We start from the raw sequence: 1,132 nt of genomic DNA, 5'->3' as shown, positions 1-1,132 counted from the left end.
GCCGCCCCAGCCCTGGGTCACTGGTAACTCGCTCCCAGGGCGGGTCATTCAGCAGGAATTTTGGATGTGCACAGAACATAGACAGGATTGGTTCCCATATGGTTACAGAACTGCAGTAAAGTGGAACAATTTTCAGCTTGTGTGATTGGAGGATATCTGGATGCATATTATAAGACTGTCCTACATAAATGAGGAAAAGTTGAGGTGCCTTTATTATTCTTTTGTTCCATTCTTTGTTTCTATGGGGAATTTGCCAATGCAATATCACTGTCTTCCTTTTAAACAAATAAAACTAAAACTAAAAAAAAAAAAGCAATGGCTGTTGAAAATAGCAATTCCAGTCCTAATAACCACTGGGAAGCATTTCTTGCTCCATTTATTCTACTTTTTCTACAGCAAGTTACAGTGGATCAGTATATTTGATTTGGGAGAAATGAAGTAACAGCTGCCCAAATTGAGCTTGAGCACTCCTGAATTTTGAGGGTGTTCAAATCTGGAAGGCAGGTGCTGGATTCCCTTTCTGAATATTAGCTAAATCTGGAAAAGAAAAGTCAATTTCTGCTTCCATGGCTCAGAAGTGTATATCCTCCTACGTGCCTGGTACTGTATCTAAAGCTGCCCAGTCTAGTAGAGCCTCCCCTCCCTTACTTTTCATTTTAAATTCTAGTGGGATCCACATACCTCCCTTGCTAGACTTCAGATAGAGAGGGGCACTGTCCATTTAGTCTACCCAATTCTTTCTTTGGGGGAGAGCCCAGGGCTGGGGCGGCAGAAGGTGCGGGGGGGATGCGGGGGGAAGAGCCCAGGGCTGGGGCGGCAGGCAGGGCCGGCACCAGGCACCCAAGCTGGTGCTTGGGGCGGCACCTGGAGGGGGGCGGTGCGGCGCTCTGGCCGCCAGGGGGAGAGCCGAGCCCCCGCCGGGGCTCGCCGCCCTGCCCCCGGCGCTCTGGCCGCCGGGGGGAGAGCCGAGCCCCCGCCGGGGCTCGCCACCCTCCTCCCAGGGCTCCGGTCGCCCTCCCCCCAGCCGCCAGGGGGAGAGTGGAGCCCCCGCCGGGGCTCGCCGCCCTCCCCCCGGGGCTCCGGCCGCCCCCCGCCGGGGCTCGCCACCCTCCTCCCAGGGCTCCGGTCGCCC

Source organism: Terrapene carolina, unplaced genomic scaffold, assembly GCF_002925995.2.
Source record: "Terrapene carolina triunguis isolate 2854851 unplaced genomic scaffold, T_m_triunguis-2.0 Scaffold197, whole genome shotgun sequence".
NCBI classification, from domain to species: Eukaryota; Metazoa; Chordata; order Testudines; family Emydidae; genus Terrapene; species Terrapene triunguis.
Note: the sequence above shows the minus strand (reverse complement) of the source record.